The 26,631-nt window shown below is 42.6% G+C and overlaps 1 protein-coding gene across 5 annotated transcripts in view; it reads left to right on the top strand.

The window, feature by feature from the left end:
• Window positions 1–26,631, top strand: part of atg7 (ATG7 autophagy related 7 homolog (S. cerevisiae)) — a 226,296-nt gene that overhangs the window by 29,881 nt on the left and 169,784 nt on the right. The window lies entirely within an intron of this gene.

The following is a 26,631-nucleotide window of genomic DNA, read 5'->3' as shown; positions in this document are numbered from 1 at the left end:
TGATGGAGGAGTACTTGTCGTTATCAGTAAATGTATTGTAAGTATATTTGAGGTGTGGATTCAAAGAAACTCAAATTTTACCAAGACAATTTGTAAAATATATTTTGGCAATGGCTAGATAAATATTGCAAATGCAGTATTAATGAAACCCAATACGTTATTTGCAATTGTGCATGATGTTAATTATTGCCTGTAGCTTCTCTTCTCATCCAGAATTTTCAAGAACCTTACATCTGCTGTCAGACTGAACCAGCCAAAATATTTTTCCCTTGAATCTCTGAATGATTTGCTTAAAATAATGTAACATTCATAACTACCCTTTGTGCAAGTTAATAATATGTGATAAAGAATGAGTTTTTGTGTTTTATATTTGAATTCTTAAGATTACATGTATGAAGGCCATCTGGCTGACTACAAATCTAAAATGCCCTTGTATGGGTTCAACCTGCATGAAGAACTCATTTTATTTAAACAATGTGCTCATGTTTGATTGGAGATGGACAGATTCTTCAGAGGAGTCCTGGCAAGCACATTGTTTCATTTGTTTTGTACAAATTATTTGAATCAACCTACAAGGTCATCAACATAAAAGTCAATGTTATATTGGCCTTCATCATAAAATCGACTGTACTGAGTAGGTGTCATCTTACAGCTGGACAGCACATTGTAAGCACTAGATTCTTTACAGTGGAAAAAAGGAGGATTGCATTGTTTTAGCAGGGCACACAGCTGGTTCACCAGGAAGGCGTCAGAAGGAATTAAAATCAGGACAAAAATTGTGGAGTAGATGTGTTTTCCCATGAACACCAAAGACAAGACTGCAATTCTTTTAATCACGCTAAAAATGTCCACTGAGTCACCCAGGACAACATGCACGAATTCAAAAGCAGTAGATCTGCTTCAACTCATCACGTTGAAGTTAATATGTTATTATCCCTGGAGAAAGAGGAAACTGTGCCAAGGACTATTTCAAAAGAGAAACTAAACAAAGAAACAGCAATAATAAATCATTGCAAATAATACCTTTGACATCAGAAAGATCAAATAATTAGTACAATACAAATGAAACAATGTGCTTGCCAGGACTCCTCTGAAGAATCTGTCCATCTCCAATCAAGCATGAGCACATTGTTTAAATAAAATGAGTTCTTCATGCAGGTTGAACCCATACAAGGGCATTTTAGATTTGTAGTCAGCCAGATGGCCTTCATACATGTAATCTTAAGAATTCAAAGATAAAACACAAAAAATCATACTTTATCACATATTATTAACTTGCACAAAGCTTGAGGATAGTTATGAATGTTACATTATTTTAAGCAAATCATTCAGAGATTCAAGGGAAAAATATCTTAGTGGTTTTGGTGTTTGCTTCGACAACATTCTCCATCTTGCCAGGGAAGGCAGAAAATGTCTAATTTTTAACCAACATTGGTTGGCTGGAAGCTGAAATATACTCACGAAGGACTCTGCAAAATCTGTGGATCTTTGGAGATTGCTACTCTATACATAAGCTGCTCATCTTACAAATTGTGAAAAGAAATGAACAGATTAGAGGGCGGCGTAGTGGTTAGAGCGACGCCAGCGATCAAGACTTGGGTTTGAATCCAGTGCTGTTTGTACGATGGTACGTTCTTCCCGTGTCTGTGTGGGTTTTCCCCAGGGGCTCCAGTTGCCCCCTGTAGAGCTCGTCGAAAGAACCAAAGACTTGTTGATCCAAACCAAGGCTATTATTAGCAAAAGACCGGAGCTCTTCACAGGTGGCCGACCAGTCCGGAATGATCCGACCTGGCTAGGGACACAACCCTTTAAGGCCCAGACAATAGGTGTGGCTTAGCTCTCAGCCAATCGCTGTAAGCACAGTCTAGATACAGTAACTATATACACTATGTACATTGGTGATAGATCTGTACTATCACACCCCCCACTTGTCGAAATGTGCCAGGGGTGTTGGTAAATTGGGTGGCTTGGACTCGTGGGCTGAAACGGCCTGTCCCCGTGCTGTATGTCGAAAGTTAAAATTTAAGATTCAGTGATACAGTAGTTCTGCAAATAATTCAGAAGACTGAACTAATGATCTGCATGTTCAAGTTAAACTTCCACTATGGCATATGTAAATTGTGGCTTTTAAATCCATTGACAACTGAAAGGTGCTCTCAGTAATGGTGGCCAAGTATTTGAGCAAATTATTCATAAAAATCCATCTGGTACATCTAATTAATCAGATTGGTTGATGATTAAATAAATGCAAGAATAACAGAGATACTACTCCCTCCCCTATTTAATCTTAATGGCAATTCACCTGAAGAATAAGATTTAACATTTTGAAAGGCACTTCTCTCATTATTCCACAGACATCCACATTTGCTGGATACTTTACTGATTTAGATTTATCTTATTGTTACATTCTAAATGTAGTTATACATGACAATAATGGAAACTTTACCTTTATACCTTTACTGTCATTTCTCCCCCCCCCCCAAGAATTGCTGCCACCCTTTGAGCAAGTCACCATACAGACTTTGGACAGGCGACTTCTGTGTCTGATCTGGGTGGGCTGGTCTGAGACCAGATGCACTACCTTGAGGCGGTTTGGTAAACTTGTCCTGCCACCCACCAATGTCCAAGGTGAAAATGACACCATTGTGTTGCAACACCTTGAACGGGCCTTTATAGGGGCATTGTAGGGATGTCCCTTGCTGTCCTCTCTACACGAAAATGAATTCGGTGAACTGCAGGTTCACAGGGATGTAGCAGGGTGGAGAGCTGTGTCGGGAGAGTGGCAGAGGTTTCTGTTTACCCATTTGTTCCCTCAATCACTGGAGGATATCTAGAGCACTGGCTTGTGGGCTGGGACGGTTGAAGAGAATGTCCACTGGGATGGTAAGTGGGGAGCCATGCACCATCTCGGCTAACAATGCTGGCAGGTCTTCTTTTGCTGCTGTGCGAATTCCTAACAGCACCCATGGGAGATTGTCCATCCAATTAGGACTTTATAGTCAAGCTTTCAGGTGGCGATGGAAACATTTGACAAGGCCATTTGCTTGAGGATGGTAGGCCGTGGTATGGTGTAACTGGCTGCCACAGAACTTGGCTAAGTTGGCTCAGAGTGAGGACATGAAATGGGCCCCTTGGTCCGAGATGATGTGGGTCAGGACTCCAAAGCGTGCAACCCAAGTGGACAAGAAAGCTCTGGCGCAAGTCTCTGTGTTGCACGTGAGCAGGGGTATTCCTTCTAGCCAATGGGTAAAACAGTTGATTACTGTAAATAAATACCACATACCTTGGCTCACAGGGAGTAGGCCGATGATGTTCACGTGCACATGGTCAAAACAGCGCTGTGCCGGGTCAAAACTCTGGGGTGGGGCCTTGGTGTGTCTGCGCACTTTGGTGCATTGCAGTCCAGACAAGTCTTAGCCGACAGGGTTACATCACGGCAGAAACCGTGCCACACGAACTATTCAGACAGCATGCGGACTGTGGACCTTATGGAAGGATGTGACAGACCATGCATTTTGTTGAACAACCGCCGTCGCCAGGTTGTGGGTAGGATAGTTCTGGGGAAGCCTGTGGACAAGTTGCACAGTAAAGTCAGGCTAGCCGGTGAAGGACAGAAATCGCTAACCTTCAGGCTGGTGATGGTGGCCCTGTAGGCCTGGACATCCACATCCTCTGCTTGGTCTTTGGCCAGCTGAGCAACATTGAGCCCTCCTGAGGTAGCGGCAATGGCCGATCTGGACAGCGCGTTGGCCACCATGTTGGATTATCTGTGATATTTGGAAATGTAGGAAAGGTATCATTGTTGCGTCGCCGGCCACAGGTCCAAAACCTTACTGAGTACATGGGTGGGTGGTTTGTGGTCTGTGTAGGTGGTGAAGACCCTTCCTTCTAACATGAACCTTTGGAAATGTCATATTGCCAGGTACAGGGCCAGCAATTCGCGGTCGAACGTGCTGTATTTGAGTTCTGGTGTCCGGAGATGTTTGCTGAAGAATGCCAGGGGGGCGCCATTGTTCATCGACCCACTGCTCCAGCACCGCGCTGTAGTAAGGGCTAGGTGGAGGAAGAATCAGGATGAGGCAAAGATTTGGCCTCCACTAGTGTCACTTTAGTTGCCTGGAATGCTTCAATGGTTTTGCGCGTCCACTGGTTTGATGAGGTCGATTAGGGGTTGCATGAGGGTGGCCACTCCCGGGAGGGAACGATAATAAAGGTTCACCATCCCTAGGAATTCCTGTAGGCCCTTTATGTGCTCGGCCTGGGGAAACGTTGGATGGCTTCCACTTTATCCGGCAGTGGTGTGGCCCCTTCTCGGGTGATACGGTGTAGAAGGAAGTCGATAGTTTTCGATAGTTTCCAGGCTGAACTGGCACTTAGCTGGGTCCATCTTAAGTCTGAACTCCTGTTGTAAAGGCAAGTCGGGTGCATCCTGCGTGTGCTGGCATTGGAACTGGTGATGAGAATGTCATCCAGATAGATGAAGATGAAATCAAGGTCCCTGCGAACCACATCCACGAAACGTTGAAACGTCTGGGCTGTGTTCTTTAGGCCGAAAGGCATCCAAAGGAACTCGAAAAGGCCGAAAGGTGTAATAATGGTCATTTTTGGGATGCCATTAGGATGCATCGGAATCTGATGGTACCCTTTGACGAGGTTCACCTTGGAAGAACTTAAATGTGGCTTCATCCACCGCACTTTCAGATGGTGATTTCAAACAGGCGGTGAGTTTCAAAAAAAGGATCCTTTGCTTCCCTCTTCTAGTTCTTCCACAAGTCGTTTCTGCTCTGGGCAATAAACCCTTCAAAAATATTTTTCACCTCATTCTCTAAAGAAAGCAACCCTAATTTGAATGGTTACCACCCTGCACCTAATGGGGTTTCCTCCCATTCTATTTCACTAACATCAACTTTTCAGCATTTCTTTTTAGTGTCTTTTCTTTCCTGCACTTGTTTTGATTCCTGCACTTTCTGTGTTGGCCTGCTCACCGTTTATATAAAAACATCACTCCTCATTTTCCTTTTGGATTAGTTGGGGTTTTTTTTTTCGTCCTGCTTGCTATCAGCGGACCTAAGATGATGCTACATTAGGATAGTTGTTTGTAAATTGTCAACAAATGGATTAAAAAGCTGCTATTTATTTGAGCTGTGCACTCTGTGCCAAAACCTTGTTGCCTACAGAGGGTGTGGGTGAACAGTGACCAATAGTTGCAGCAATGAAAATAACCTGCACTTGGCATAGTAAATTAGCACGTGCTGTTGAGTGACGGCTTTTGGATTTCTGTTGTGATTTCCAGTCACAGCAAGCATAATATGAGGTTCTATAGATAGTAGACAAATCCATACATTGTAATTTATCCATGTTTGAGTAATATTGCCAACTACTTATGACAGATATCTCACCCATGTGAAAAGGGAACTTCATGAAAGTGGATTCACAGATATTTTGCTCCAAATCCAGTTTTGCCATAACTGTTATGAAAGATTTGTTATTTTCCTTTAAAAAGATAATATTTTCAAAAGATTCTGGATCTAATGCCCTAGACCCCCTTTGTTGTGTGGCTGTGCGTCGCACGCTATAAATGGAAGGTTGTCATATGATGGTGACTTGAAAGTTCTCACTTTAGTTTATGACCAGAGATAGACCTCTGACCAAACTGGCAACAGTCAATGAAAGTAACAAGTTACAGAAGGGGACGTTGAAGTTATCCACTGTGGTTCGAGGTGGGGGAAACTCTTGATTAATTGGAGACAAGCAAGTTCAGATGAAGAGGATCAATGTATCTTTATTATTTATATAAATCACAAAGTTAGTGTATCAATTTAGAACATATTTTTGGCTTGAGAAATGAATTCATTGGTCGGGAGAAGATGCTTTGTGCTTTAATTGTACCAAGCCTTGGTCGGACCTCTAGAAACCTTTTTATCATTTATGTGCATTGAACCTAAATTGTGTATTTTCCTGCAAAAGATGACAGTGCAAGTCTCAAATTATTTTCAGGACATAATAAAGTAAATTCATGAAGACTACTTGCTTAAACTTGGTTCCCTCATATTTGGAAGTTTTGGGGATGAACTGATCTATGTTTCAGAAACGAGGAAATGTTGAATCAACAAGCTGGTAGGAAACCATGGGCTCTGGTGGGAGTCAACAGAAAAATAAGGAAAGAGCAGCAATTATCAAGTAGGACTTAGCTCTTTTTTGGGAGTCACATCAGGAACCAGATCTGTGATTTCCCCATAAACTCTGGTTCCTGAAAACCTTAAAAGATTCAAGCACCAGAAAAGTGAATGACTCGAAACCCTCCACCTTGACACTGTTGATGCAGACCAGGCTCTGTTGCGCCGATCACAACCCACCCCTACTCACCCAGTGCTATTTCTTGAGGTCAATGACCAGATTATTTGTTTTGATGACATTAAGGGGAAGGTTGTTGACCTGGTGCCATGACACCAGGTTCACACCCCATTCAAGATCTGGCCAACACGGTGGCGCCCTCTGCAAACTCGAATAAAATTCAAGCAACATTGATCTACACAGTCATAAGTCTGAAGGGACAGAAGTGGGGGGCTGAGTGGGAAGCCTTGCGGGGCACTGATGTTGTGGGTTATGGTGGAGGAAGTTTTGTCACAAAGCCGCCCTCTGATCTGCAGGTCAGTATTATGAGCCCAGAGGACCCCAAAACACAGCAGCAATAGATATTCACCAAGACTAATAGTTACTTAAACAAAAGTTGCCTTTAATGATCTTTAAACATGAAAATAGAATCACACTTTAGCTTATCACTATTAACTTACTTAACCTAACTTAACCCCCTTCTATTTCTAAGTGCACATGTATGTGATGTGTGTGTAAGTTCAGAAAAGTTCTTTGGTTCACAGTTCAATCTCACTTCACATTCCTCCAAGTTCACTGGTTGCTGTACTGTGCACAGAATTTAACATTTTTAAGGTTCACCAGGCTTTGGTACTTGAAAGATAAATGGAAGGTTCATGTCAGTTTTCAGAGAGAGATTTGTTATTCCAGGACATCCACAACTGATTTACTTCCATCAGCCACTTCAGTGTCTTGCTGACGAAACTTGCCCCTTCAGGGTTCTCTAGATGATAACCTCTTTCTTTCAGATCACCACAGAGTTCCTTCCTTTTTGTTTCTCTATTCCAAGTGAAACATTCAACAGCCAGTCCTCTCCTCTTGCATGAACCACAACGGGTTTGACCAGGTTGTCTTCCAAAAATTGGGCTCTCCACAAGCTTGCCAGCTTGTCCTGTTCTAGTCCCAGCTGCTGTCTGCTGACTGTAACACTACAAGTGATCTCTCTCTCTCTGAGAGAAAGCTTGTTCGACTCTCTCTGCTTGCAAAACCACATGATCCTCTAGATCAGCAAGTTCTCTTCCAGTCAATCTGTGGCTCCAGTAAGATCTTTCATCTGTTGCCTTTTGTAAACAACAATCCATTAGTGAAGTCTCTTGAGCACTCTTCAAAACTCTTGCAAAACCTGTGAGGCCCCAATACGTCTAGCATGGGGCAGAGCTCCAGTATTTTAAATAAGATCTGTTTTAAAGTGTTTGTATGTAACCTTCTCTCACAAACCTTTCCCAATTTATCTCTCAAAGACATATCTGTATGCTCGGTCACATCAGGAAGTGGAGGATCCAGATACAGAGGTGATACTGAAACCTAGGCCTTGGAGTTTGGGACAATATGGTATTGAAGGTGGAACTTTAATCAGTAACTAGAAGTCTGACATGCTTGTGAGGATCTTTTGGGATTTATTTTAATATCTGGGAATAGAAGGAATGGTGTTGATCTGCAGGTTGCCTATGAAGGTTCAGGAGTTGCTAGCTCCTTGCGTGCATTAGCATTCCACTTACATAGCACTGCAGATGAATTCAGATTCTAATTATATGTATCCATACTGATATTCAAAAGTCATTGTTGTTTCATGATCTGGAGTGAGATGTTTAAATACTGGATGGATGTTGGCATAAAATGTGTTCTTCGGAGTCAGGGGACAGAAAATTGTGTTTTCTATTTCCATACAATCAGTGCTTTGTTTATCGACTTGGAAAGAGAAGCTCGTTCTAGCTTTTTAAAAAAAAAACTGATGTCAGCACAAATTCTCTCGTTTACCAGCTTTCTTATGGATCAAAATAATCAGATGGAGTATTAGTTTAATGTGATTTGTCTTGCATAGATTTGAAAGATTTGTATTCCACAAAAACACATCTAGCAGATGACTGAATTGTACAGAGAGGAATTATGATGTGAAATTTCGATAGCTTTGCTGATGTCATTCCTGCTGTAGACTATTAACACTCCTGGTTATTTAATAATATCAGTTCTATTTAGGAAGTCACTGGATTTTAAATTTAGCCTGCACGTGAGGGAGATACACTGTGAACCACAGGCTAGCCCAAACCATGGGTATACTGCTGTTTAAGATGATAAGAAATGCCACATCTTGTTAAGCAGAAATAAAACCTGGAAAAAGGTGATAGAGTATCTTGGGCGGGAGTAGGAGAAGCCGTTTGGTGTATTTTGAGAGTTCCCCTTTTATTGTACCCCTGACTGGTCTTGTAACGATCGTGTTGCCACTGGTGTGTACCTGGAAGAATGGGGTGTGGAGACATGGCTCTACAGGGTCCTAGAGCCCAGTCATAATGCTGACATCTCCGTACAGTCTTTAAGCAGTCTGTTAGAGGAGTCTGATGGTGTTTTCTAACCATAGAGGTCTGTGCCCAAAATGGCTACACTGGGCAGCATGCCCCAAGGGGTTTCTCCGGGGAAGGAGAAACTTGTAAGATGACCCAATGGGAAAGTAACCCCTGCAGTGGATCAGCGAGGCGCTCAGAAAGACCCCAGGTAGGCTGACGGCTACAGTCGAATGACTCACACCAGGCTGTGGGCTCCTGGTAACTCGTTCTTGGGGACCAGATAGCGGAACCGATATTCAAGAGGGAACTCGGGGCAAGAAGGGCTCCCGGAGGGCCTCTAGATGCTGAGGGCATCCAGATAGAACAGGAGTCTGTGAGGCTATGGGAGGTCTGGAGGTGAATCCTCAGACACTGAGTGTCTCTGAAGGGACTCACTTTTGCTTCTCCTTCTCTTATTATTCGAGGCACCAGGCAATGCCAGTGACAACTCTTTGATTGTCTACATCAGGCCAAAGTTGACATATATGTTTGTTACTTTTTTAATATTATTTGTACTGCAATAAAGGAACCTTAACCAGCCAGTTTCTTTGGGCAGGAAATTACAAGCTTGTTGGCTTACCATCCATCATTGGGAAAATTGTGAAGTTATTTTTAAAGTAGTAACAGCAGAGCAATGAGGGAAAAAAAATCAAGGCAATTGGAAAATGTCAAATGTTCTTATGGAGGGGAAATCGTGCTTGACCATCTTATTGGAGCTCTTTGAAGAAGAAACCCTTGGAATCGGTGGATGTACAACACTTAGATTTCCAAATGACATTTGATAGGTGACTCCTCAAAGTTTAGTCAAGAGAATAAAAGCTTGTGGTGTAGAAAATAACATCTTGACATGATTGAGGATGCTCCCAGGAGAACGGTGTGAGCCATTTCAGTGAGAGCTTGAATTTGATTGTATTTCTGTAATACCATTTTATCCTTCTCAGTGGTTGAGCTAATGGGGCGACGCGATACTGTTAAGCAGCTGAGGCAGTTACAGTAGCACATCGCACTGACAGCTTATTAAGTGGTTGCAACGTGTCAGTGATGGAGGGCCTGCGTCATATGTAGCAGGGAGCCAGTTACGTAGACAGAACACTAAATTGTCCCAGAAGCTACTGGAGGGCGTTGAACTTGTGACAGTTGATGTGACTGCACCCATTTGAACACATAATAAATAATCTTAGCATTCGTGGTGGGGGTCGGGGTCCCCAGCTTCTGCACTGCTCACGTAGCAGGAGGATTTGATTTGGTTTCACTTTTTATTGTATCTTCATTTTAAGTTTATCAATAAAATAGAAAGTATTATTTTCCTCTGAGCAACTATGGATTTTCTTGTCATCTTTAAGCAGAATAGTTTTAAGGTGTTTGTTGGGAGCAAGAATGAGGTGGGGGGGTGGGAGGGATGGAAGAAATATAGGATTTATATTAGGTATGTACAGCAAAAACCCCAGTGTCCAGCACCTCTGGGATTGGTAGATGCCGAATAAGTGATTTGCTGGTTACTTAAGATTTTGTGTAGTGTAAATTAGCAAGATAACTGCTGGGGGGGCCAATTTTAAACTTTCGTGCTCTTTACCTATTTATTTTCCACGGTTTTTTTTTGTCAGTTCCTTGAGACGACCAGTTGCTTGAATTCTGGATAAGGAGGATTTTACTGTACATGGAACTGAGATTAATTAACGGTTATGCAGTGGGGTTATTTCTAGGCCATTGTTGGAGTAATTTATTAGGTCGGCACACCACTGTGGGCTGGAGGGCCTGTACTGTGTTCTAGATTTCTATGTTTTATGAACTGGAAGCCAGGAATTCCTCCATCAATTTTGTTTTTAAATAAAACTTGGCCATTGAAGAATTAGTTGATAGTTATTGTTGGGTTATTTAACAGTGTAAGACAGTTAAGTTACCGGAAGGCTTCACATTGTATGAGAAATGCTTTTTTATTTAATATTTTATTAATGTACAGTAACTGCAATTATTACAACACAAATCTTAAAAAAAAACCAAATTGATGACATACATGATGGTTTTCACCACCCCCCCCCCCCCCCCAAGGAAAAGAGAATATACAAACTGAAAAAGGATTTTAAAAATTATAGGTGTAAAAAGATAAGAGGAAGAAAAAAAAGAAAGTTTAAAAAAAAATCTTTGGATGGCAGAGTGAGATGTCGTGCAGTACAACTCATCAGTTCTAACATAAACAGAGGAGAATTCTGCAGGGCGAGAGGGATAAGAGGATATCCCGACAAATTTAATCCCATTATTTGAGAGTATGGGTGCCAAATTTGTAAAAACCTAGAATATTTCTTTTTCTTTTTCAGTTAAATATGTTTCTTGAAGAAAAGCAATATCCACTCCCAATTTCTTAATATATGTTAACACACTCTTCCTTTTTATTGGCTCGTTTAGCTTGTTAACATTAAAATTTACAAACTTAATTTCCTTATCCATCTGAAGCAAATATTCATCTATCCCTCACCCTGACCTGCAGGTCTCCTCCAGAGTATGATAAATGTTTATACAGAGACCTGCCTGCCGATGTGCGAATCTAAAACAAAAGAAAAAATTCCTGAGAAACCCAGCAGGCCAAGCAGCATCTGTGGAGCCAAATGGATGATCAATGTTTGGGACTGTGCCCCTGCGTCAGGATATAAACTTTTGTCCTGCAGCACAAGATGCAGTTCTCTACAGTTCAAATAGATAAGTCAGGCACTACCCATTTCAATTCACTGAAGTCTGAATGATGCTGTTAAAAAGTAGTTTAGTGTGGCGGCCCCTCGAGCCATCTTCACAAAATGCAGGACGAACGCGACGATCCAGCAGGCTGCACGAGGCCCCCAGCGCTGCCCTCCAATTGGCCACAACTAAAGGAGCCTAACTGGCCTATCAAGAAAGCGGATCGTAAATACACCAATCAGCGCTGAGGGGGCTTTAACCATGCCCCTCAGTTTGAGAATAAAAGCAGAGCTGTGAGCTCAATAAAGCTCAGTGTTAACTTCACTCATCTGGGGTTCATGTAATTCTTTCTGATCTAACCTTCATGAAGCTTTAATCTCTCCTGCGCTTATAGGCTCTGTAGAGCCATTGTTTAAAGCAGTCAGTCATATTAGTTTCTTTACTGGGAGACAAATGGGGTCAAAAGGCAAGAAAAGTATAAACCTATTCTTGCCACTTTAATATTTTCTGTCTGCAGACAACAAATCACTTTGGAGCAATTTCACAGGCTGCAAATTGCTTTTAAGAATTTCACTAAAGAATTGTATTCAGCAAAGGATCCAGAGGTTGAAGGTACATGTCAGGAGCAAGGGTTCAATGTAGCTAGACATTTTGTATTTAACATCCATCTGCAGTTGACTATTTACATTATAGTCTATTGTTAATGGTATCATTCGCAATGAGCCATAGCTTTAACTTATGACTCTGGATTGATTCTGCTCAATTTCAGGCCACCACAAACCTTTAACCATTCCTTTACCCCATAAAATTTAGTCACATAACCAAAATTGAAAATTTTGAGTCCCAACAGATGGGAAGAGTTCATTAATGCATTTTTCCAAAATGGAAGTTTAAAACCTTCCAACAGAGCAAATTGTTGAGAGTTCACGGTACAAAAGCTTGATCTCGGAGTACCACGTCCAGTGTGAGTGCACGTGTGGGGCATGTTTCTCCAGTGGCCATGTTGATGAGGGCATTGGCACTTGCGTAGCTGATGTTCAGTGTGAAATGGGCAGTGAAGGCAGATCACAGCATCTATGCATAAATAATGCTGAGTTAGCCCAGCTCAATAATTTTGGAACTCTGGGCTGCAGCGATTATCATCTCTTAACCTCGTGCACCTGAATGTGTACTCAGTTGCAGGAAGGTGCACGTTCAGCTGGCTGTTGCAATTCAACATATGCTTTTTAGTTCAGATTGCTGATGTGCACCGGAAGTGGCGTGGCAGGAGCTGATGTTACAAGCCCAGAGGACCCCATAACCCAGCAGCAATAGATATTCACCAAGACAAATGGTTACTTAAACAAAAGCTGCTTTGAATTGTCTTTAAACATGAAACAGAATCATACTTATCACTACTGACTTAACTAACCTAACTTAACCCCCTTCTAATTCTAAGTGCACGCCTATGTAATGTGTGTGTAATTCACAGTCCAATCTCACTTCTCATTCCTCCAAGTTCACTGGTTGCAAGCAATTCTTATACTGTGCACAGAATTTAACATTTATAAAGTTCACCAGGCATTGGGGTTTGAAAGGTAAATGGTTAGCATTCAGGAAGGTTCTTGTCGGTTTTCAGAGGGAGATTTGTTATTCGCTGGACATCCACAACTGATTCCTTTTAATCGGCCACTTCAGTGTCTTGCTGAAGAAACTTGCCCCCCCTCAGGGTTCTCCAGATGATAACCTCTTTCTTTCGGGTCACCACAGAGATCCTTTTAGTTTCCCATATTCCAAATGAAACATTAGACAGCCAGTCCTCGCCTCTTGCATGAACCACAAGGGCTTTGATCAGGCTGAACCAAGAACTCACAACCCATCTTCCAAATGGGGTTTTCCACAAGCTTGTCAGCTTGTCCTGTTCCAGTTGCTGCTGCTGATTGTAGAACTGATCTCTCTCTCTCTCTCTCTCTCACACACACACAGAAAGCCTGTTAATGGCAAGTTGCACTCCAGACAGAATGCGATTCCGACAAGTTCTTTCATCTGTTGCCTTTTTGTAAACAACAATCCATTAGTGATGTCTCTTGGCCATTCTTCAAAGGTCCTGGGGCTAGCATTAGCAGAGCTCCAATATTTTAAATGAGATCTGTTTTGAAGTGTTTGTATGTGACCTACACTAAAAAAAAACCTGCCCCAATTTATCTCCCAAAAACATATCTATATTCTGTCAAACTGAATATTAAATTCTTCCTGATTCTCTGAGCTCACATTAGACAATATCTGATCCATTTTGGACATTGTCAAGTAGCTGTCACTACTGTGGCTGTCCACGAAAAGTTTGGATACATGTTCGATGCAGTCAGGGTTTCTTTGCTAATCCCTGGCAGCCAGCCACATCTGGATATCATGTGGTGTGATTCTTCCAACAAACAAACTTGTGCTGTTGACCAGTCTGTGAATTTAATCTTTCAATATTGATACATCCACATAATACTTGTATGATTTTGCCAGATCGGGCAATTTTTCTGACGTAATGGGGTATGTAAGCTCTCTCATGTGTTGTCAAATAAAATTTCCTGCTCTTCCCTGCATTTCTTTCTGTGTGGTTACTTTCCGTTGCAACAATTTTCACCAAATCTAGTTTTGTCCAAGCATTCCCATTTGGAGCCAAATTGTGGTTTGATGTTGCATGCCCTCTCTGTGGTTGTGCAACCATATTGGAATTCCAGTAATATACACAACTTTGGGCTGAAGAAGTTCTTTCACCTCCTTTGATATCACTATCTTGAAATTTGTGTCCAATTTAGGCCAAGTTCAGACAGCTCTGCCATCTTGTTAAAAGTAAGTCAGAGAGGACATAGGCCCCTCGTCCCAACTTGTCCATGATGACCAAAATGTCCCAGCCTGCGTTTGGGCCATATCCTTCTAAACTCGTAGCTAATCCAGGCATCTGACTAATTTTTCTTCAACATTGCAATAGTATCTGCATAAACTACCACCTCCAGCAGCCCATCCTCCGTACACCTACCATCCTCCGTGCAAAAAAAGTGGCTCCTTCAAGCTCCTATTAAATTTCTTTTCACCCCCCCCCCCCCCAACCCCAAACCTGTCCTTTCTTTGGGCAAAAGACTGTATGTTTACCCTTGTGATTCCATGTGCTAATTTGCAGGAACATTTTGGTCAATAGGAACACAATATGATTTGAGAATTCACTCCCATTTATTGAGCACATGTTGGTGGAGTTCCACTTTGAAATGGCTTGTAATTATTAGTATCATCCATCATCTTATGATGTCCCAAGAAGCATCACAACTAAACAGCTCTTTGAAAGCATGGTCACAGTTGTAATGTGGAAACAAAGTAGGTTCCTACGAACAAAGCTATAACCAGATGCTTTTCTTTTAATGCCTTTGAAGGATAAATATTGGTCAGGATGCTGGCAATAACTGGTCTACTTCTCTTCAAAAGAGAGTCATTTGAATTGTTGCATTCGCCTGAGCTGTTGGGGTTCAACGTAATATCATGCATCTTTTGGAAAGAGAGAATAAAAATGAGGACATTGGGAGGGAAAAAAAAAATATGGCTGCCGACATTTTTTTAAAAGAAGCATTCCACAGTGCAGTAAGACACTCATTTATAGGGCAGTTCGGTTGGCGTAGCAGTTAGCGCAACGCCTTTACAGCTCCAGCGATCGGGACCGGGGTTCAAATCCAGCACTGTCTGTAAGGAGTTTGTATGTTCTTCATGTGTCTGTGTGGGTTTTTACCGGGGGCTCCAGTTTCTTCCCACCATTCAAAATGTACCGAGGGTGTAGTTTAATTGGGTGTAAATTGGGTAGCATGGGCTCAAATGGCCTGTTATTGTACTGTGAATTAAAAATTAAATGAAATATCTGATCCTTCAGCTGCTAGCATGTTATTTTGTATTGAGCCTTGCCACATTCTGTAGTTGGAATATTCAGAACCTATCAGAAATTAAGCAGGTTTATGAAGTGAGATGTAATGGATTTTAATCTTGGCTGCCTGCAGTCAATTTTTAGTGCCAGACTCATAATTATTTGTACATGCTGAAAAATGGTTGGTTTTAAAAGGAGTTGATTGCAAGGCAATTACTCAGTTTATTTGGCACAGTTAAATTTTTATTTAAATTCTGTCCCCTCTTTTGTTTTCAAATGTTAATGTATCGATGTAAAAAAATCTGACTCACTCTGCTAAATATACTGTCACATGCTGTTTAACCAGTCTTTCTGCTACAGTGTATAAATACAGTCAAATAATTACATAGCAATATAGAAGGTAAATATTACAGAGGGTTCCATTTTAGTTTCAAGGGAGCTGAGTAGTATTTTTTTTGCTGTATTAAATCAATCATGAAAAAAATCTGGCCTCAGAAATGCTCCGAAATAACCATGATTTAATTGGTGCATACAACTGCACGAAAACCAACAAGGTCGGGTCAGATACAGCAATGAGCTCTCTGAACCCTTCTCCATTAACAATGGCGTGAAGCAAGGATGTGTTCTCGCACCAACCCTCTTTTCAATCTTCTTCAGCATGATGCTGAAACAAGCCATGAAAGACCACAAAAATGAAGATGCTGTTTACATCCGGTACCGCACGGATGGCAGTCTCTTCAATCTGAGGCGCCTGCAAGCTCACACCAAGACACAAGAGCAACTTGTCCGTGAACTACTCTTTGCAGACGATGCCGCTTTAGTTGCCCATTTAGAGCCAGCTCTTCAGCGCTTGACGTCCTGTTTTGCGGAAACTGCCAAAATGTATGGCCTGGAAGTCAGCCTGAAGAAAACTGAGGTGCTCCATCAGCCAGCTCCCCACCATGACTTCCAGCCCCCCCACATCTCCATCGGGCACACAAAACTCAAAACGGTCAACCAGTTTACCTATCTCGGCTGCACCATTTCATCGGATGCAAGGATCGACAACGAGATAGACAACAGACTCGCCAAGGCAAATAGCGCCTTTGGAAGACTACACAAAAGAGTCTGGAAAAACAACCAACTGAAAAACCTCACAAAGATAAGCATATACAGAGCCGTTGTCATACCCACACTCCTGTTCGGCTCCGAATCATGGGTCCTCTACCGGCATTACCTACGGCTCCTAGAACGCTTCCACCAGCGTTGTCTCCGCTCCATCCTCAACATTCATTGGAGCAACTTCATTCCTAACATCGAAGTACTCGAGATGGCAGAGGCCGACAGCATCGAATCCACGCTGCTGAAGATCCAACTCCGCTGGGTAGGTCACGTCTCCAGAATGGAGGACCATCTCCTTCTCAAGATCGTGTTATATGGTGAGCTCTCCACTGGCCACCGTGACAGAGGTGCACCAAAGAAGAGGTACAAAGACTGCCTAAAGAAATCTCTTGGTCCCTGCCACATTGACCACCGCCAGTTGGCTGATATCGCCTCAAACCATGCATCTTGACGCCTCACAGTTCGACGGGCAGCAACCTCCTTTGAAGAAGACCGCAGAGCCCACCTCACTGACAAAAGACAAAGGAGGAAAAACCCAACACCCAACCCCAACCAACCAATTTTCCCTTGCAACCGCTGCAACCGTGTCTGCCTGTCCCGCATCGGACTTGTCAGCCACAAACGAGCCTGCAGCTGACGTGGACATCACCCCTCCATAAATCTTCGTCCGCGAAGCCAAGCCAAAGAAGAAAAGAACTGTGACTAAGATTTCCAGCGTAGCGAACATTTAAAATATTTTGTGTCCATGTGGCAGCCCCTAGGGGCCCCTGACTAAATGAAGGACGAATGCGGCGATCCAGCAGGCTGCACGAGCCCCCAGAGTTGCCCTCCAATTGGCCACAACTAAAGGAGCCTAACTGGCATATCAGGGAAAGTGGATCACAAATCCACCAATCAGTGCTGAGGGGGCTTTGACCACACCCCTCATCTTGAGAATAAAAGCAGAGCTGTGAGCCCATTAAAGCTCTGTGTTAACTCCACTCAACTGGGGTTTGTGTTGTTCTTTTTGGGAACAGTGTGTCCTTTCTGATCTAACCTGCCTGCAGCTATAACCTCTCCTGTGCTGTAGGTTCCTCAGAGCCATAGCTTGTAAGCAGCCAGCTACAGTGTAATCTTAGCTGTTGAAAAATGTTGACATCTTTGGAGAATTGTGGATGAAAGTTAACCCAGAAGAGCACCAGAAAACAAATACAGTAAAATCCCCATTATCCGGCAGTCAATCAACCTGAAACTGAAATAACTGGCAAAAAATAAATCGAGGAAATAAATAAAATTAAAATAAATAAGACCTGGCAGGTGGATCCCACCTCCTGGGTCTCACGCTGAGACTTTGTTGGACGTACGCAGGTTTGCCCCACAGAACTAGCAATGCCCCTCAATGTGCGCACATTCTTTTCACTGTCACCATTTGCGAGCCAGGTCATCAACGCAGGGAAGGTGCGCTGAGGGCCTGACTGGGGCACTTGTGTGGAGGTGAATGGTGGTGTCAGCATGGAGACGGGGTGCCGAAGGCCTAACCGGGGCACTGGCATGGAGGTGAGTTGGGCCGCCAGCACGGGGATGGTGAGCCAAGAGCTTGACCAGGAGAGTTGCATGGAGGTGAGTCGGGTTGCGCCGAGGGTCTGACCAGCACACTTGTGTGGAGGTGAGTCAGGTCGGGCCACGAGCCTGACTGGGTTACCAGGATGAAGAGCTGATCGCTGCTGCTCGCAGCTGGGTTGACTATCCCAAAGTGCCTCCCAATCCCTGCCCGGAAAGAGTCTTTATTTGAGTTAGGTATATTTGTAAGGCTTTATCTGTAAATCTGGGGAGGGGGATTAATTATGACAGTGGCACCGTTAGCCTAGCGGCTAGTGCAACACTGTTAGAGCGCCAGCTGTATGTTCTGGGAATTACCTGATTAAAGTGAATTTTAAATCTTCAAAATTAAAGACTACAATACTGATTTTAAAAAAATGCAGTCTTTCATCTTTTACATGTTGTATTCTTAATGCAGGTGTATTAGTTAGGCTTTGGAAGAGTGAGCCGGAAAATTTGTATTTCTGCAGGTTCCGGATAATAGGGATTTTACTGTAGATGCTGGAACCTCGACCAAAAGCGGCAAAATTGGAAGAATTCAACCATTCTGAAACCAGCCGATGGTTCAGATCAGCGTAACACACAAACCTGCTGGAGAACCTCAGCAGTTTACACAGCTACTGGAAGTAAAGAGTAAGCAATGTTTCGGGTCTGGGCCCTTCGGCTGGTATATGTTTCAGATCTGCAACTTTCGTCAAAACTGGCGGGAAGAGATAAGGGTTTACAATTTTCAGAGCGGAACTGAAGAGAGGAGTGAGGGAGGAGACTGGTTAGTATTGGATGTGAGCAAGCCGTTTGTAGCAGCTGGGGTGAGGAAGGGCACAAACACGATAGGGAGGGAATGTTCATCAGAAGTTGGTAAATTCCTTCTTCATTCCATCAAAATATTTTGTAATGTCCCGGAAGGGTCATTGACCCAAAACATTAACTGGTTCCCCTTTCCACAAATGCTGCCTGACGGGCCGAATTCTGCCACCATTTCTGCTTTTGTTTTAGAAGAGGACTGGCTGTGCGATATTTTTACTATCCTGACGCGGTAGAAGTTTTTAATTGGCTGACCACTTGCCGTAGCTTGCCTGCTTCCGTGAAAATGCAACTTTTCAAAATGTCGTTCATTTCTTGTGTAGTAAATGCACAACTACCTCCCAATGCAAATGCCATGTTTAGTTATACTTCATGAGAAAGACACGAGTGGAGTGATTTTCTTCTGCATCCTCTGGGACCATTCTCAGTGGTCTTGAGATTAAATTCTTCATTCCCTGGACTGCTGGCTCCCAGAAGGGATATCTCTGTTTCTAGCCCTGTTTTTTTTCCCCCAGCCGATGAAATCTCTCGGTCACTTTTTGCTGGGCAAATCCTAGAGTTGAAGGAGCTTATTTATGTTTCTGCAGTTTCTAATGCCAAGAGAAATAATAGAGGTGTGGGAAAAGAGGTGCTTCAGTTTGCTTGGCATTTAACCAAACAAAGAGGGGAGATGTGTCAAACATACAATTTCCTGGACTTTCTTTCTGCCCCATTGGACTACGTCATGTATCCAGCCCATCAAATTTTGGCAAGTTTTGACCCAAGCCATTAATGAGCTCAATAATTTACCTCAGTGCAGCCGCCCAGCTCCTCGCCCACCCAACACACATCTATCACCAGTTGTCCAAGCATCCTATTCCAGCTTGTCCCTGAATCTTGTAAGATCACTTTTATAATATTTAATCGCTGTCCTTTTATTCATTCAAATGTTTGTAAATTTTAATCCAACTTTTCTTTCCCTCTTTGTTTTTGAACTCGCCCCCCCCCCCTCTTTGTAATTTACCTGTTCTCATTATTTTTGAGGGGATTGATGATTGATTCCACCATTCGTTTACGACCCAGTTACCTCTTTCCAACAAAATAGGATGCAAAACAAATTGAGTTGAGGCGAGCAAATTGTAGCTGATCAATTAAAAGATGCAAGATTCCTCTTGTTTGTGTGTTTCCAGAGCTGCTAATTGCTTACAGTGAACACTGTTTATTGTGGACACCACAGTCAGAATGTTTTGTATTTTGCACACTGACATTAAGATCTTATTAAAATTTGTAACTAGAAGAGATTTAGGGCTCAAAATTCATCCTTGGTCACATGCACCAAGCACGTAGCTTCTGTCCATTGCACATCATTGACGATAGAGAAACTGACTTTCAGAAGAATGCATTACTATGTATGAGTGTTTAGTATATGTACCGACGTGAAAATAATCACCCTTTCATTTTCTGAATTAAATATCTTGCTGACTTCCTCCAGCTTTTATTGTCTTTGGAAGAATAAGCCAATGAATAAACAGGAGAGAAGGAAGTTAACCAGCTCAGTAAGTCGATGCTGAGTCATTAAGAGCCATCAAGGTAGTTCTGCTTCTTCCCCAGTTCCTTCACGTATCCTTACAATTTTTCCCCATCCCATAATAAACATTGAGACCTCGGTGTGCAGCAAGGAAACAATCCTTTTGGCCCAAGTTGCTGAAGGTTTCTTCCTGATCTAGTCCCATTTGCCTGCATTTGGCTCATTCCCCTTTAAAACCTTCCGATCCAGTTACCTGTCTGAATGTATTTCAAACACGTACACTTCCTCTGGCCACACATACCCACTAGCTACTGGATTGGGAGGGGGGGAGGGGAAGAGGGGAAAGCTACCTCTTGTGTCCACTTAAATCCTGATGGTTTTATAAACTTCTGTAAGATTAAGCCTTTTTATACCTTGCTTCAGGGGAAACAGTGTTTCGGAGTCTGGAGGACCCCCAAAACCAGCAACAATAGATATGCACCACAACACAGGGTTACTTCAACAAAAATAGTTTTTAATTATAATCAAGAAGATAGAATTGAACTTTAACTTATTACTTAACCTACTTAACTACTTAATCCCCCCCCCTCTAATACTAAGCGCAGGTGTGTGTAACTTATAGTTAAGATTAGAAAAGTTCTTTGGATCACAGTCCAATCTCACTGGTTGCAGGCAATTCTTGTACTGTGCAGATGTTAGCATTAACAAAGTTCACCAGTCTTTGGTGCTTAACAGGCAAATGGTTACCACTCAGGAGGGTTCTTGCTCTTTTTCAGAGAGAGATTCCTTCTCAATCAGTCTTGCTGACGAAACTTGCCCCCGTCAGGGTTCTCCAGATGATCCTCTTTCTTTCAGGTCACCTTTCAGACCACCAGTCTTCTCCTTTGACCAGGCAACCTTCCAAAGTTTGCCAGCTTGTCCCTCTCCTCTCTGTTTCACACCCTCCCTCTCTGAGAGCAAGTGTGTTCTGGCCTGCCTGCAAAGATCACATGCTCTCCCAGGCAAACTGCTGAATGTTGCTACATTGTTGCCCCTCCTGCAAAAAGCACTCTGCAAAAGTCCTGCGAAAATTCTGTGTTTTAAAATGTGTGTGTGCAAGCTGCTCTAACAATTCCTCCCAAACCACCTCCAGATACTCTTGTCACAACAGTCCCAGGCTATCCAGCAACTCAACCCCTCCAGACAGTGCAATGTCCTTGTTAATCATTTTACACCCCCTTTAGCTTAAACCCATTCTTTCTACAGTATGATGGCCAATACTACTCACACAGTGTTCCAGGTGTGGTCTTGTTCAGTGCAACATGACATCCCAACTTAACATTGCTCTACGTTTCAGATTTTGGGTAAACTCTCCCCACACCCATGTCATTTTCCAGTTGTGATCCTCCATCCTTTTGGGATTCTCTTTATTCTTCCAGAAATTTCCACGGTTTCCAAAGTTCTCCCTCTTCTCTCATCCTCTCTGTCATCACACTTGTTGGTTGCTCTTGATCATTTAGTGCTCCAAAGACCTGTTATTCAGATTTCTCATTTATTGTCAGAGCACATACATAACATCATATACAACCCTGAGCTTCCTTTACTTGCGGGCGAAGCAAATTTATCACTTATTGGTCGTGCAAAAAAAAAACTGTACTCAGCGAACAAATGTAAGCAAATAAAGAATGTAAACAAACTGACTGCAATACAGAGAAGAAAAAAAATCAATAAAATGCAAAGGTAGGAGCCCGTACTCAAATCTGTCCATGGTCTCATGTACGATCCCACCAAGACCACCCATAAATTGGAGGAACACCTCTAGTTGGATGGCATTAACATCAGCTTTTCTGGTTTCTGCTAACCTATTCTTGTTTTCCCTTCCCTTTCCCCCTTTCTTCTTTCCCTCAGCTCTCCACCCCCCTTCCCTTTATTCACCCAGCCATCCCTACTGCTCTTGCTTGCTGCTGTGGTCTCTCTCCCTTCACCTATTACCTCCTGCCTTTGCGAACACGCCTCGCCCTCGTACCGTTTTATTTGGACGACTGCCAACATTTTCCATACGTGGATGAAGGGCTCAAGCATGAACTATCAGTTATGTATTTTTATCTTTGTTGCATAAAGGACACTGTTTGACCTGCTGAGTTTCTCCAACATCATGTTTTTACTTCAACCACAGAGTCTGCAGACTTTAGTGTTTTACTTCATTCCTTGAACGAGTCCCTGATTGAGTTTGTTGTTGAGGAGTCTGATGGTCGAGGGGTAGCAGCTGTTCCTGAACCTGGTGTTGTGAGTCTTGTTGCACCTAGACCTCTTTCTCGATGGGAGCAGAGAAAATAGAGTCTGTATTGGGTGATGTGGATTCTATGTTTTCTGCTGCTCTCTGATGGCAGCGTCCCTGTAGATGTTGTCGATGGCGGGGAAGGTTCTGCCTGTGATGTCCTGGGCTGCATCTACTACCTTTTGTAGGGCTTTCCATGCAGGGGTATTGGAGTCCCCAGACCAGACTGTGATGCAGTTCCATCACACAACTGTAGAATTTTGCTGGATTTCCAATGTCATACCAAATCTCTGCCAGGTCCTGAGGAAATAGAGGTGCTGATGCCATCAGTGTGTTGGATCTAGGAAAGATCCTCCAAGATGGTGACTCCCAGGAACTTAAATTTGCTCACACTCTCCGCCTCAGATCCCCCAATGATCTCTGGGTCGTACAGCTCTTGAAGTCAATCGGCTCCTTGTTTTTGGTGACATTGAGTGCCGGTGCATCATTCAGCCAAGTTTTCACTCTTTCTCCTCTGTGCTGACCCATCATCCTTTTTTTATACAGTCCACTAACGTGTTATCATCAATGAATTTGTAGAAGGTGCAGTTGTCGTACCGAGCCAAACAGTCACAGGGGTAAAGCGAGTAGAGAAGGGGGTTAAGAACACAGGGTTGTGACGCTCTGATACTGATGGAGATTGTGGAGGATGATTGGATAATTCAATTTACAGTGATATGTTGCTAGTACTAATTCTTTCTCTATTCATAATAGATAAGCACTCAAGTATTTGAATGGTGCATTTTTTTCTCTATTTGGTGGATTGGAAATTATTTCATTATGTAATTGTTGAAAACTGTTAATTATGCATTACTAAGTATATTTGAGTTTTTGAAGTATTCCTAAAATCCAGGGCATATACTTTGTCACGCCTGTACTTTTATGCATAAGTATTTTTCTAAATTACGTGTGAAGAGCAAAAGTTGAATTACTGACAGGAGGAATATTTTCCTTAATTTTTAAAAGAAATTCTGCATCTTTTGCAAAAGATTTACTAGTGATTCTTGCCATGCTGTGTTAGCCTGCAGTCTTAAAATGCTTCAGATTTATTATAACCATATAACCATAACAGTACGGAAACAGGCAAACTCGGCTCCTCTAGTCTGCACCGATTTAAGTGATCTCCCCCAGTCCCACCTCCCTGCTCCCTGTCCATAACCCTCCAATCCCCTCACATCCATGCATTTAACCTTTCTTAAATGACAAAATTGACCCTGCTGCAACCACCTCTTCCAGAAGGTCATTCCATTCAGCCACCACTCTCTGAGTGAATAAGTTCCCTCTCATGTTATTTCTAAACTTTTTCCCCCAATCCTTAACTCACGACCCCTTGTTCCAATCTCACCCACCTTCCAGGGGAAGAGCCTATTCACATCATCTCTGTCTATTCCCCTCATAATTTTATATATCTCTATCAAATCTCCCTCAACTTTCTGTACTCCAATGAATAAAGACCCAACCTACTCGATCTTTCTTTGTATTCTAGATACTTCAATCCAGGCAACCTTTTAGTAAATCATCTCTGCATCCCCTCTACCTTATTGATATCCTTCCTATAATTTGGGGACCAGAACTGCACACAATATTCCAAATTTGGCCTCACCAATGCCTTGAATAGTCTCAACATCACCTCCCAGCTCCTATATTCTATGCTTTGATTTATAGAGGCCAGCATACCAAAAGCCTTCTTTACCATTCTATCCACATGAGATTCCACTTTCAAAGAATGAAGAACCATTATTCCAAGATCTCTCTGTTCCTCTGCTTTCCTCAGTGCCCTCCCCTTCCCTGCATGTGTCCTGTTTTTGATTATTCTTCCAAAAATGAAGTACTTCACACTTATCGATATTAAACTCCATCTGCCACCTTTCAGCCCACTCTTCTAAGCAGTCCAGATCCTTCTGCAGTCTCCGAAAACCATCTTCACTATCCACCACTCCCCCTAATTTTATATCGTCCACATATTTACTAACAAAATTTACCACTCCATCATCCAAATCATTACTGTAAATGACAAACAACAAGGGACCCAACACTGATCTCTGAGGCTCACCACTCTTCACCAGCCTCCATCATGACAGACAGTTATCCACCATGATTCTCTGGCATCTACCTTTTAGCCGTCGTTGAACCCATCTGACTAAACATTAATACCTAGCGCCTGAACCTTCCTCACCAACCTTCCATGTGGAACCTTATTGAAGGTCTGACTGAAATCCATATAGAAACCATCTACTGCTCTACCCTCATCAACCTTCCTAGTCACCTCCTCAAAAAATTCAACAAGATTTGTCAAACATGACCTTCCCCTCATAAACCCACATTGGGTATCCCTGATCAGTTCCTGCCCCTCTAGATGCATGCATATTATTTCTTAGAATACTTTCCATTAGTTTACCAACCACTGACATCAAACTTACTGGTCTATAATTGTTGGGCCTACACCTGGAACCATGTTTGCGACATGCCAATCCTGCAGCACCGCGCCTCCCTCCAGTGACTGTTGAAAAATCACTGTCAGAGCCTCCGCTATTTCCTCCCTGACTTCCCTCAAGGTCCTGGGGAAAATCCCGTTGGGACATGGAGATTTATCCACCTTTATATGCCTCAAAAGTTCCAACACCCCCTCTTTCCTAATCCTTACATTTTCGATAATCACCCCTTTTGCTTCTTTTATCTTACACGATTCCATATCCTTTTCCCTAGTGAAAACCGAAGAGAAGAACTCATTCAATATCTCCCCCATCTCATTTGGCTTTGCACACATTTGTCTGATTCCCTAATTTTATCCTTTACTCTCCTTTTGTAATTTACATATTTGTAAAAATCCTTCCTATTTACTTTCACCCTGTTTGCTATAGCCACCTCGTACCTTCTTTTCGCTTTCCTAATTTCTTTCTTAAACTTTTTACAATCCATGTATTTTCCAAGCATCTCATCTATACCTCGTTTCTTGTATTTAATGTAGGCCTCCCTTTTATTTCGAACCAGCTTTCTAATCTCCCTTGAAAACTACGACTCTCTCGAACTTTTGGCTCTGCCTTTTATCCTAACAGGAACGTAAAGATTCTGTACCCTTAAAATCTCACCTTTAAATAACCTCCAATTCTCCTCTACCTCCTTCCCATAAAACAAATCAGCCCAAACCACTCCTTGCAAATCCCTTCTCATTTCTTCAAATCTGGCTTTCTCCCCCTCAAAACCTTCATTGTCAGACCAGGCCTATCCCTTTCCATAGTTATATTGAAATTAATGGTACCATGCTCCCCAACATACACCTCCATCACCTGCCCTATCTCATTCCCCAACAGTAGATCCAACATTGCCCCTTCTCTACTGGGTACCTCAATTTATTGCTGCAAAAAACTATCCTGCACACATTTTACAAATTATAATCCATTTAGCCCCTTCACAGAATGTGTTTCCTAATCTATATTAGGGAAATTAAAATCCCCCACTAACAAAACTCAGTGCTTATTACAATTCTCAGCTATTTCCTGACATATTTGCTTCTCTATTTCTCGCTCCCCACTAGGTTGTCTATAATTGTAACCTCACCTTTTCCATTTTTTAATTCCACCCATACTGCCTCCCTCCAATCTATCTCACATCAGCATCGTTGTAATATTTTCCCTGACAAGCAATGCCACACCCACCCCCCCTTACCTCTCCAATTCTATCACAACTAAAGCAGCAAAATCCTGGAATATTTAGCTGCCAGTCACAACCCTCCTGCAACCACGACTCACTAATCGCCACCACGTCATACTGCCAAGTGTCAATCCACACCTTCAGCTCGTCCACCTTCCTTACAATACTCCTAGTATTAAAGTAAATGGAGTTTAGAGATTTCCCATATCTTACCTTCTGTTTGTCCCCATCTTTCTGGACAATTCTATTATTTATTACCATCACCTCCCCTCCATCACAGCATTGATAATTTCCCTCTCAATCACCTGTCTTTCCACCCCCAAACCTTGTCTACAAGCCTTCTCTATTTGCAAACTAATCTTCCACCTGTTCTCCTTTATATGGACCCCTTCCCCCAACCGTACTAGTTTAAAGCCTCCTTAGTAGCCCTCGCAAATGCCCCCACCAGGTTCAT

Source organism: Narcine bancroftii, chromosome 5 (genome assembly GCF_036971445.1).
Source record: "Narcine bancroftii isolate sNarBan1 chromosome 5, sNarBan1.hap1, whole genome shotgun sequence".
Taxonomy (NCBI): domain Eukaryota; kingdom Metazoa; phylum Chordata; class Chondrichthyes; order Torpediniformes; family Narcinidae; genus Narcine; species Narcine bancroftii.
The sequence above is the reverse complement of the archived record's forward strand: the minus strand, read 5'-3'. Positions and strand labels throughout refer to the sequence as shown.